Below are 12659 nucleotides of genomic sequence, written 5' to 3'. Positions count from 1 at the left end.
TTTCTGGTGAAGAATTGGCTTGGTAGTTTAGTCTGCCCTGTTCCCATGATGCACTGGGCCAGGGACAGACTGATTTGCATATAGCCGAGTTCTGAGCTGGGATGGTGCAGTGAGATAAATAACGGTGATGGATCAAGCCCTGATCTTTGGACTGGGTAAGAGTGGTCTGCTTAATTCAGACACTCTGTTCATCACCACCCCCTTTTCTGAATCGTTTTTGGCCACTATAGGTGTGGCAGGGTATACTCAGACATGAAACCCTTTCTCACTGCACCATCAGGATTCAAGCAAGCCGGGCCGAAGACGGCTGAAATGCCAGAAACCGGTCCCCGGTAGCTTGTCTCCTTTCTGGTGAAGAATTGGCTTGGTAGTTTAGTCTGCCCTGTTCCCATGATGCACTGGGCCAGGGACAGACTGATTTGCATATAGCCGGTTTCTGAGCTGGGATGGTGCAGTGATATAAATAACGGTGATGGATCAAGCCCTGATCTTTGGACGGGGTAAGAGTGGTCTGCTTAATTCAGACACTCTGTTCATCACCACCCCCTTTTCTGAATCGTTTTTGGCCACTATAGGTGTGGCAGGGTATACTCAGACATGAGTCCCTTTCTCACTGCACCATCAGGATTCAAGCAAGCCGGGCCGAAGACGGCTGAAATGCCAGAAACCGGTCCCCGGTAGCTTGTCTCCTTTCTGGTGAAGAATTGGCTTGGTAGTTTAGTCTGCCCTGTTCCCATGATGCACTGGGCCAGGGACAGACTGATTTGCATATAGCCGGGTTCTGAGCTGGGATGGTGCAGTGAGATAAATAACGGTGATGGATCAAGCCCTGATCTTTGGACTGGGTAAGAGTGGTCTGCTTAATTCAGACACTCTGTTCATCACCACTCCCTTTTCTGAATCGTTTTTGGCCACTATAGGTGTGGCAGGGTATACTCATACATGAGTCCGTTTCTCCCTGCACCATCAGGATTCAAGCAAGCCGGGCCGAAGATGGCTGAAATGCCAGAAACCGGTCCCCGGTAGCTTGTCTCCTTTCTGGTGAAGAATTGTCTTGGTAGTTTAGTCTGCCCTGGTCCCATGATGCACTGGGCCAGGGACAGACTGATTTGCATATAGCCGGGTTCTGAGCTGGGATGGTGCAGTGAGATAAATGACGGTGATGGATCAAGCCCTGATCTTTGGACTGGGTAAGAGTGGTCTGCTTAATTCAGACACTCTGTTCCTCACCACCCCCTTTTCTGAATCGTTTTTGGCCACTATAGGTGTGGCAGGGTATACTCAGACATGAGTCCCTTTCTCACTGCACCATCAGGATTCAAGCAAGCCGGGCCGAAGACGGCTGAAATGCCAGAAACCGGTCCCCGGTAGCTTGTCTCCTTTCTGGTGAAGAATTGGCTTGGTAGTTTAGTCTGCCCTGTTCCCATGATGCACTGGGCCAGGGACAGACTGATTTGCATATAGCCGGGTTCTGAGCTGGGATGGTGCAGTGAGATAAATAACGGTGATGGACCAAGCCCTGATCTTTGGACTGGGTAAGAGTGGTCTGCTTAATTCAGACACTCTGTTCATCACCACCCCCTTTTCTGAATCGTTTTTGGCCACTATAGGTGTGGCAGGGTATACTCAGACATGAGTCCCTTTCTCACTGCACCATCAGGATTCAAGCAAGCCGGGCCGAAGACGGCTGAAATGCCAGAAACCGGTCCCCGGTAGCTTGTCTCCTTTCTGGTGAAGAATTGGCTTGGTAGTTTAGTCTGCCCTGTTCCCATGATGCACTGGGCCTGGTACAGACTGATTTGCATATAGCCGGGTTCTGAGCTGGGATGGTGCAGTGAGATAAATAACGGTGATGGATCAAGCCCCGATCTTTGGACTGGGTAAGAGTGGTCTGCTTAATTCAGACACTCTGTTCATCACCACCCCCTTTTCTGAATCGTTTTTGGCCACTATAGGTGTGGCAGGGTATACTCAGACATGAGTCCCTTTCTCACTGCACCATCAGGATTCAAGCAAGCCGGGCCGAAGACGGCTGAAATGCCAGAAACCGGTCCCCGGTAGCTTGTCTCCTTTCTGGTGAAGAATTGGCTTGGTAGTTTAGTCTGCCCTGTTCCCATGATGCACTGGGCCAGGGACAGACTGATTTGCATATAGCCGGGTTCTGAGCTGGGATGGTGCAGTGAGATAAATAACGGTGATGGATCAAGCCCTGATCTTTGGACTGGGTAAGAGTGGTCTGCTTAATTCAGACACTCTGTTCATCACCACCCCCTTTTCTGAATCGTTTTTGGCCACTATAGGTGTGGCAGGGTATACTCAGACATGAGTCCCTTTCTCACTGCACCATCAGGATTCAAGCAAGCCGGGCCGAAGACGGCTGAAATGCCAGAAACCGGTCCCCGGTAGCTTGTCTCCTTTCTGGTGAAGAATTGGCTTGGTAGTTTAGTCTGCCCTGTTCCCATGATGCACTGGGCCAGGGACAGACTGATTTGCATATAGCCGGGTTCTGAGCTGGGATGGTGCAGTGAGATAAATAACGGTGATGGATCAAGCCCTGATTTTTGGACTGGGTAAGAGTGGTCTGCTTAATTCAGACACTCTGTTCATCACCACCCCCTTTTCTGAATCATTGTTTAAACTGAGCGCAAGCTGTGGGCGCGCGGACAAACTCACCGCGTGTGTGGAAGCTTTCAACTCCTGACGTCTTCACTGAGGAAACAATAGAGCCGCGTCAGAGGAACGTGAGGTCTGACGTATGATGAAGTGGTGCATGCGCAGAGAGGATTTTGATTCCTTCCTGAGGAACACAGTGAATGGGCAGCGTTATACGAAGCGCTGACATCTGTCTGCCTCTAACAGCTGATTTTACCTCGTTTTCTGACATAAGCCAAGAATTGCTGGTGCTAAAAGACGATTGAATGAACTCAAATGGACTACTTCTTCAGTTAAGTTATTTATTTTAATGTATTATGTTTGTTTTCATTTCAAGCTTTATTATATTTAACAATTGAGAACACCAGCAGCAAATGTTAACCTTATTGGAATATTTGAGAAGATTTATGCTCACAAAGAATTAGTTTATCAACAAGTTTTAGTTCGCTTGTTATTTTTTCTTCTTTATGTTAAGTTATTTTAAATGATTGTATTATCTTGTTTTATTCGTTTATTGAGTTATTGTCACTTTCAGCTTGTCGACGGCCAGTGGTATGAGCCAACCTCCACAATTTTTAAGTGAGCAGGGTGAGCCTGTCCTTCCATGGAAGAAATGGAAACCACTTTTTGATTCCTACCTCATAGCTATTAGTGGTGAAAAAAAATTCTGCTGCCAGGAAGCAAGGTGTTCTGTTACATAATCTTGGCATTGAAGGTAGGAACATTTACGACAGTTTGGATCCCAAACCTATAGGTAGAGGGGCAGGGGAACCGAGCAATGTCTATGAAATGAGTGTTCAACTGCTGCAAACACATTTTGGAGCATGTCTGAATGTAGTTATGGAAAGGCACACGTTTTTTTATGCGCATACAAGCAAAAGGAGAGAGTGTTGGCAACGATGTGGCAGCCCTAAAGTCATTAGCACATACATGCGAGTTTGAACAGCTGACTGACTCCCTTATTCGTGATCAACTTGTGTGGTGCACAAATGATCCGAGGATTTAAGAAAAGTTGCTATCGAAAAATCAGAATTTAAAAGAGGCCATAGCCATTGTAGAGAGTATTGAACACACCTCTCGTTGGGTTAAAGAGATGCGCAAAAGCACAATCCATGTTGATCCTGTTGCCAAAATCAGCAAAGACTCTTTTGAGAATGTGTCGTCTGATATCCAATTTGCAACTGTTAGCAAAACAAATGTTAAGCAAGAGAAGGGTTTTATCAAGTTTGACAGACAAAAGTTTAACTTTAACCAAAATAAGGATGGCAAGTACAAATGTCCCAGGTGTGGAAGCCAAAACCATGGGCCTAATTTTCCTAATTGTTTCGCTAGAAGTACGAATTGAAGGAATTGCGGGAAAAAAGGACATTATGCCCGGATGTGTAGAAACACTAAAGTGAACTTGGTTGAATACAACGAAGAATTTTCTCAACCAGCAATTCATTGCATCACTGACAGCACATCGGAATCCGTAAATGATGTTAAGCTGGTAGACACTAATAATGTGTCCATGCTAAAATGTGAATAGCATTGTCCCGGTTCTAGCTGATTCAGGTTCTCCATATACTTTGTTAAGCGACAAATTTTTTGTATTCCACTTTTGAGACCACCAATAAAAAACTTTTGGCACCTGACATCAACCCTGTAGGGTATGGAGAACAAACTATTGACGTAATAGGTTACTCTATATAGCCCATCGTATTCAAAGGGAGAGAAACGGTTGGCAAAATTTATGTTTCCAAGCGAGGTGATAATCTCCTAGGTTGGCGTCATCAAAGAGACCTTGGCATTATTTTGAACCCGAATGCACCTGATCAAATTATGCTTGTTTCACTACAGAGTGATGTTCAGGACAACATAGAAAAATATCCTGGAGTTTTCAGTGGGAAGCTTGGTCTTCTGAAAGGTTTCAGCCATAAATAATTCTTAAAGATAAAGCAAAACCAGTTGTGCACAAAGTAAGGAAGGTGCCAAACCTCATGATGAAACCAATTGAAGAGGAATTTGACAGACTGCTCAAATTGGGAGTAATAGAGGAAATCAAATCCTCGGAATGGCTGGATCCAATCGTTTTGGCCCCTAAGGATAAGGGCACAAAGATTAGGATGTGTGTGGACTTAAGGAGTTTAAATAACTCAATCTGGGTTGACCGGCAATCTCTGCCGAATATCAATGAAGCTTTGACAAAGTTAGGAGGTGCTTGCTTGTTTTGTGTCATGAATTTATCAGCAGCATATCATCATATTTTATTTCATGAAGATTCGAGACCTTTAACTTCTTTTGTAACCCCTTTTGGTGCTTACAGATTCATTAGGATGCCATTTGGTTTGGCAAGCGCTGCAGCACGTTTTCATAGGGTGATGAGGTATTGTTTCTGTATTATTTTTACAGGATGATATACTTGTCCAAGGACAAGATAGAGTCAAACATGACGAGGTTCTGTTTAGTGTACTATCTAGGTTGGAGGAACATGGACTCACCTTAAAGAGTGAGAAGTGTAAATTCAGGGTCAACTCTGTATCTTATCTAGGTCACTCCATTTCCGGTGAGGGCATCAGTCCTCAGATTGACCTTGCAGAAGTAATATTACAGGCACCACCTCCTTCTAACAGAGACCAAGTTGAGTCTTTTCTTGGACTGTCTGAATACTACTCAAAGTTTGTGTGTAACTTTGTCAGTGTAATGCAACCTTTAAGACTACTATTGAAAAAGGGTGATTACTTCAATTTGACTGATGACTGTGATAATGCCTTTAACAAAGTGAAAATTAAAATTGCATACATACCGACTTTAGGTCATTTTGATGTACACAAAAAGACTATCCTGACCACGGATGTCCGTGTGCGGGGTTTAGAGGCAGTTTTATCTCAGATGGTGGATGGCAGCGAAAGAGTCAGGCAGCGAAAGAGTCATTGGTTTTGCCTCCCGCTCATTGAAAGGGGCAGAAGAGCGCTACTCAGAGATGAACGTAAGGCTTTAGCCTGCTCTTGGACCATCAATCATTTTAGATTTTACTTGTGGAGTTTACCATTTTTGGTTAGGACTGACCACAAACCCCTTGTGCAAATATTTTCCTGTAGGAATTTCGAGAGCACCACTCCCAGGATTGAGAGGTGGATTGAGGGGCTCTGGGAATATAACTTTTCTGTGGAGTACTTGCCTGGTCTTAAAAATATCCCGGCTGACTTTCTTTCTAGAATGCCTTTAGAAAAGAATATTGCCAGCAATCCTGACTGTCTTGTCTCTTGGGTGAAAGTCAGCTCCTAATAAGGAAGAATGGGAAAATTGTTATGCGAGTGATAAAGCAAGGGGACCAGTTATGGACTTTATTGTCAATGGTTGGCCTTCTTTGAGTGATGTTCTTGATTGTGCGAGAGGTTACTGGAATGTTCAGGATGAATTAAACATTTTGCAGGGGGAGCTTTTCCGGGGCGAGAGATTGATACCCCCATTTCTGATGAGAGATAAAATTATCAATCTTGCACATGAAGGGCACCTTGGTCGCAGTTTGACAAAGGCAAGGGTCAGGAAATCATATTGGTGGCTGGAGGTTGACCGTCCAGTTGAAGAGACTGTCAGGGATTGTATCATTTGTGCAGGGAATGATAAATGAAAAAATATTAGGACTACTCCTCTTTCACCTGTTGCCATACCTGAACATCCCTGGTCCAAACTTGCAGTGGACATTGTTGGCCCCTTTGACACTTTAGCCCCCTCTGAGAGATGTGTGGTTGTCCTTGTTGATCACACGTCTAAATGGGTCTCTGCCTCTTGCATGAGTTCTATAGTGACGAAAAACGGTATGGAATTTCTCAAGGACACCCTCAAACGGGAAGTTTGAGGGTGTTTCCGATATTCTTGTATCAGATAATGGGGTCCAGTTCACTTCCCAAGAGATGTCAGATTTTCTAAAGGATCTATCTATCACACATCCCAGAACTGCCTTTTATGCCCCCCCAGGCTAACAGTTTAGTGGAAAGCATGTGCCTCCGCCCAGACTGCTTTAGAGATAAAAGTTCCACTCAAACCCATCCTCAGAGAAAAATTATGGGCACCAGGAATACCCCCAACAGTGTGACCGGTTGTTCCCCATTTAAAAGACTCAAGGGTAGGACATCTGGTTCTAAATTGAATCCCTTATGGTTGAGCAGAAAAGACAGGGGTTGTGTTGTGAACAACTGGAGAGTGAGAAAATACCAAAACATATAAATACAGGTTCGATACCAAAATGGGGCCACGGAAATCTGATTGGAAAGTGGGTGATCTTGTGTTTGTGAAAAAGGCAGTCTGGTCACCAAAAGGTGAAACCAAATATTTTGGCCCAAGGCGCATCATCAAAGTGATGAAAAATGTTGTTATGCTCACTGTGGGGATGTTTGGAGCATGTCCCGTTTGACAAAATGTTCGAGGAAGGATGGGAATGTTAAATTTCAATCTCAGACCAATCAGCCTCAAGGTGATCTCTCTCAGTGAAATGGCAACATAGTTTGTTCTGATCTTCTTGCTTGCAGTACCAGAACTAGGAGGTCACTATTGTACTTACAAGATTATTACCTTAAATCATTTTTTGTGAATGTGTCTTTTCTTCTTCTCTTCATTCCTTACTCTATTATGACTATTTTTCTTCTTTTTCTTTTCCATATTTTAATATTATTATAAAAGGGAGATTGTTGTAACTTGCCCTTTAAGTTCAGTGTTCGTCTTTAGGAATGTGAATGACATCAGCTGAGAATGTGAATACAGAGAGGTTTGAGTGTCAGTTGTCATGTTGACAGCTGGCACAGACTTTCCGGTGGGTGTAAAATAAAGTTTATCTTCAAATTGATCCTGGACCATCGTTTTATTAGAATGGGTAGTTGTTTTCAGTTTTTGGGTTATCTGCACTCTTGCATTATGAATTTGTGGGATGTATTGATTGACTGTGTATTCTTCCATCTTCCATCCCACTGGAGCATTGAACTTATTGCAGAGAGTGTTGTTTCGCCTGTTCTGTTTGTTTCGGTGGGGTGGTATTATAGTTTTGTTGGATGTTTGTGGGAGTGGTTTTGCCGTCCTTCCCCCTTCTGAATTTCCTGTTGTTTCATAAGGGAGATGTGTTGTGGCCTCTTGCTATCCTATGCATTTTCCCCAAACTCTTGACGTTCCCTGCGGCTCAGTCAGTGAGTGAGGTCATTGGATGGTTGGAATGATGAGAGTGTCTGTGCTTGAATGAGGGGACAGTTGGATTCAGAAGGGCTTAGCAGCAGGATGCTGATCCTGGTGGGGGCTTTACATGATTGACCTGTAACCTGATCTCAACCTAATAAACCTACATCTTTTGTAACATACCAGACAACGTCATTGACTGTAACAGTCTTCAGTTTATGATCTTTTATATTTTGCCATGCAACAAGCAGAATCGCGGTGTTGTCTAAACTCTATCTTTTTCCAGAAACATGATCATATATTTGAGCCAGCTGCGCTGTGTGTACTTCCTGTGTGCATGCGTCAGCTGACTTGTTGCAGATGCACTGCAGACGTGCACGTGCCCAGTCCTTTACTTTGACTATTTATAGGGCGCCCCCCCCCCCCACGGCTCAGAGTCAGTTACATTTTGTGTTGGAAATGACGAAACAAATGAATTGAAAAAAATGGGGACAGTAAAAACAGGCCGGTCAATTTCCCCCGATGTGTCACTTTGCAGGTATTTCTGGTATGCGAACGTCATTGCTGGTTTTATTTATTTCACGGTGCTGTACTCCTACCCTTCATCCTCAGAACCCCCCGCCCCCCCCCCCTAAATCCATGGTCTGTGTTTATGTGCAGAAGGCGTTAGAAAAGCGTTCCTTACAGACACATCTGCTGACTGACATCCTGTGGAAGCCGGAAGTGACATCAAGGAGATGCAATCGAAAACACATGATGGCAGCTAGACGCTGAAAACATCGGCATGCCCTCCTCAGACTCTTGAAAATGAACGTGAACTTCTACCAATCACCTCCTCTCGGGGAGCGACGGGGGAAGGATGAGGAATTTCGAAGTCATTAATGGCTCGAGGAGAGCTGTGGTTTCGTGGGGCCCTCGAAGGCAGCTGGCTCGATTTTCTCCAGATGTCGCTGCTGCCTGGAAGTCATTTGCAGACACATTGAAAGAAAGTGCTTGCATCTGGGAAAGTGATCATAAGCCAGGCATTAGGGTGTGAAAAGTGATCCCGAACGTAAAGCAATTATGCGCCATCATCACCTGTCAGACGGAGGCTGTGGTGTCTTTGAATATGGGTTAGTTTGCATGGCCAATTAATTAACCAAATGTTGGCAGTCCGAGCAGCAGGGTAGCCAAACGTCATACTCTGTTGGCAGCGAATACTGACAGAGCTTAATTTGTTAAAGAATATCAGTGCCAGGCTCAAACTTTTTCACTGTAAGGACGATAGCTATTGGCACCGTTGGCACGACGCACTTTCACCAACATTGCCGCCAAGTGCCGGCACCTCCAATAGCCAGGCCACAAGTCCTACCAAAAATAGTGAGAGGACTAACCAGCATATGCAATTCAGTTATGTCATCAGAAGTGACTCACAATATTTAATGTCATATTCTTTAAATATTCCTCAATTTCAATTGGACGGGCCTGTTTTACAAATGCATAACGCAGAAATGGGAAAATAATTGTTTTCGTTATTTTACTTTTAATAAATTATGTGTAGGTTTTCCATATGTCAGTGTTTAATTGAGCTCAGAAGTGGATGAAAGTGACACTGTTTATATACAGACATGCGGAACTTGGTAGAAATGTTCTGGGTTTATTATTTTGCACAAAAACTTGATGTACGTTTGTTTTATGTTGCTGTTTTTTTATCCAGCTTCAAAGGACCAGAGCCTGCACATTTGCAGTTCATTAGGTGATAGAATGGTTAATAGGGTGAAGTTCCCTTTTAGTTCTGTGAAGTAGATTCAAAGATAACCCCACAGGATCACTTTCACAAATAAAGAGAATGCTCCCAGTGTGATGGAGGTTTACAAACACCCTGAGGCCAGGTTACAGGTATGCAGTGGCACATTTACGGAGGTTATGGGCCAGAGTTGCGTCACATTGATGGCGCATCCCCGGTGCAAAAATCCTTATTTTTTTTGTATTTACTAAGCCACGTAAAGCCACCTTGCGTAGCTTTGCGTAGTTTAGTAACTACAAAGGAGCATATTAATGACCCAGTTTGCACCGCATTTGCACTACACAATGCGGAACATTTGCAACGCAAACCTTAAGTGAGATTTATTAAGCCACAGTAGGCCACGTTGCGTGGCCTCGAGTGGCTCCATAAATCTGGAATAAAGCAAAGCAGCGCAAATCGCTATGTTGCCTTTCTCTGACCTGGGAAGGCATTCCATGGATTTTGAGGCATTCCCAGATTTGACCAGAATCAGTAAACCAGGCAATGTGCCAACGTGACGAGGAGACATATCTTTATTTCTCATCATTACTTCCTCTTTCTGTGTGTGCTGCATTTTGCACAAAAGCAATCCTGCATGCAGAAGTCACCGTTGCACCATGGTGCACGGGTGCCTGAGTTGGCTCTGGGCTTCCAAAAGGGAGAGGGCGCAGGGGAAAAAGCAGGAATGTGCCATATGGTGCATTCCTGCCCTTTCCCTGTCACGCAGCGCAGCGCAGCGCAGCGCAGCGCAGCGCAGTGCAGCACGGTGACGTGCTATGCTGCCCTGCATAGCAATTTCGTAAATATGCCCCAAAGTAACGCAAGGCAGTGCAAAGTTCTGCCTTGCCCTGCTTTGCGTCTGGAAGGCGTTGCATGGATAAATCATGCATCCACTCATGTACCTTGGCATATTACCACTCATGTACTTTGGCATATTCCCAGAATTGCAAGGTTTGTAAGCCTGTGGATGCGTCAAAATACTTTGCCTCCCTGAATCAGGCGTAACATGTGTAAATATCTTTATTTCTCGTTGTTACTTCCTCTTCCCATGCGTGCTGCTTTCTGCAGCAGACATAGAAAGATGAAAATGCTGTTAAGGATTGGTTTTTTTGCAGGAGGTATTCCTTCCTGCCGACAACAATCCTGCCTTGAACACAGGCACCCTTGCACCATGGTGCTAGGACGCCTGTGTTGGCACTAGGCAGCCACAAGTGCGCCACTGCAGGGAGAGATGAGGAGCACCAAATCTTAATAGATATAGTGCTTTTCAGCTCTCTCCCATTCACGCAATCTAGAGCTGCAACTTGCCTTGCGTGAACGGTGAATTGTAAGTAAATATGCCAGCAGTGTTTATAAATGCATGTTGCTGCGCTGCTGAGGCACACGGCGACACCTCTCTCAGCATCCTAAGGACATCTAGAAGAGGAACGATGTCCCCTCTCTAAAAATAGTGAGGTGACTCCATACTCCCACGTTAACTCCCATCTTGTGCCCACCTATATCCTTTGACCAACCTAACACAAGTCACATGGACCTGACCACTATGCACATTTGCTCGAAGTAGTTACAACCAATTTTTTAATTGGTATAAATACATACAACAGTTTATTCAAAACTTTTTGTGCGCTCAGTCCTTTCTTGCTCTAGCAAATTGAGACATCATAAACTCAGATCAATCTCAATAGCTTAACATCAGCTTTTCATATTTAATTCAATTCTTATGTGATTATGTACAAAATCATTAGAAAACAGAAACTTCATAATTCATTCCAATCTTTCATTATAGCCCAATGCATTAACGGGCCTTCTTCGGGGGCCTTGAATCTACAAAATACGTAAATATAATAAATATAGAGATATTTTGGTACAAAAAACAATACTACTGTGCAAGAAGATCTTTTTTCATAAAAAATAACAACAAATACAATATTCAGCATTCAACAACAATTTCGTAATAACCCCTTTCCTGAATCTAAAGATGAATGAAAATCAGAAAATAAACACATTAAACAAAGAGATAAATCAGAAATAACTATAGGTGTTGAGATAGAGTGAAAATAAATACCATGGAAACAACCAGTCTTAACTATACTAACACCACAGGTGCTGATGGCTCTAGTCAACATCCTGCTTAGCAATCCAGCCAACCTATACTTACGATTGGAAAAATTCTCCCACTGTGTATGCCGGCTCTAAAACCAACAAGCATTTGCAATGCAATAGGTCTCGCATTAGGAAAGTTTGAGCTATTGGTATTGTAAATGACAATTTTTTATATATGTGTTGGTTTTGAAAATAGAAAAATTAATAGCTTTGTCATTTACAATGCCAATACTTTTAACTTTTGCAAATGTGACACCTATAGCATTTGTAATGCAACATGTTTTGTATGTACGTGACTTAGATGTATTGACATTACAAATAAAAATGGCTTTTCATTTTTTTAAATTATTATTACCTAAATAAAAGTTATTGTAATTTATAATAGCAATAGCTTAAACTTTTGTAAATACCTTTTGTGAAGATTATGTTCAGTGTATTTTATTGTGACGAAAATCCAAGAACAGAAGTGAAATATTAACATCTTTTTGTGACATTTGTAATAAAGCTTGAAACATTGAGAAAACGTATTTGAACCAGTTGTTGTTGAATGGTTGCACAGATTGATGCTGTGGTGGCGCTGAGTGTTGTTGTGGTGGCGACGAGTGATGCTTTGGCGTTCAGTGATGCTGTGGTAGCGCATAGTGATGTTGTGATGCCCCTGAGTGATGCTGTGGTGATGCGGAGTGAGGGCGATAGACATATAGATAGAGTGAGTGCGATAGATAGAGTGAGGGCGATAGATAGATAGAGTGCGATAGATAGAGTGAGGTCGATAGATAGATAGAGTGCAATAGATAGAGTGAGAGCGATAGAAAGAGTGAGGGCGATAGAAAGAGTGAGGGTGATAGAGTGAGATAGATAGATAGATTGATAGAGTGAGGGGTGATAGATAGATAGATTGATAGAGTGATCGGTGATAGATAGATAGAGTGAGGGCGATAGATTGATAGAGTGAGGGGTGATAGATAGATAGATTGATAGAGTGATTGGCGAT

The sequence above is a fragment of the Lissotriton vulgaris genome, chromosome 6 (assembly GCF_964263255.1).
Source record: "Lissotriton vulgaris chromosome 6, aLisVul1.2, whole genome shotgun sequence".
Lineage (NCBI taxonomy): Eukaryota > Metazoa > Chordata > Amphibia > Caudata > Salamandridae > Lissotriton > Lissotriton vulgaris.
The sequence above is the reverse complement of the archived record's forward strand: the minus strand, read 5'-3'. Positions refer to the sequence as shown.